The following is a 207-nucleotide window of genomic DNA, read 5'->3' as shown; positions in this document are numbered from 1 at the left end:
CACTCAGAGGCTCTCCCAGCATGCCGAGCTGCTGCGACCGCTGTCAATAAAGTTTTACACCAAAAGGTTTCAGCTGCAGGAACTGCTCAGCAGGCAAGGCCTCGGAGCGCAGGAGCTCGGTCTGTGACCCGACCCGAGAGCCCGACCGGTCCTCAGAACCTCCCAGCCGCCCGGCGGTCCACCTTCCTGAGGTTGCTCCACCTCCAC

The sequence above is a fragment of the Oryzias melastigma genome, linkage group LG4 (genome assembly GCF_002922805.2).
Source record: "Oryzias melastigma strain HK-1 linkage group LG4, ASM292280v2, whole genome shotgun sequence".
NCBI lineage: Eukaryota > Metazoa > Chordata > Actinopteri > Beloniformes > Adrianichthyidae > Oryzias > Oryzias melastigma.
The sequence above is the reverse complement of the archived record's forward strand: the minus strand, read 5'-3'. Positions refer to the sequence as shown.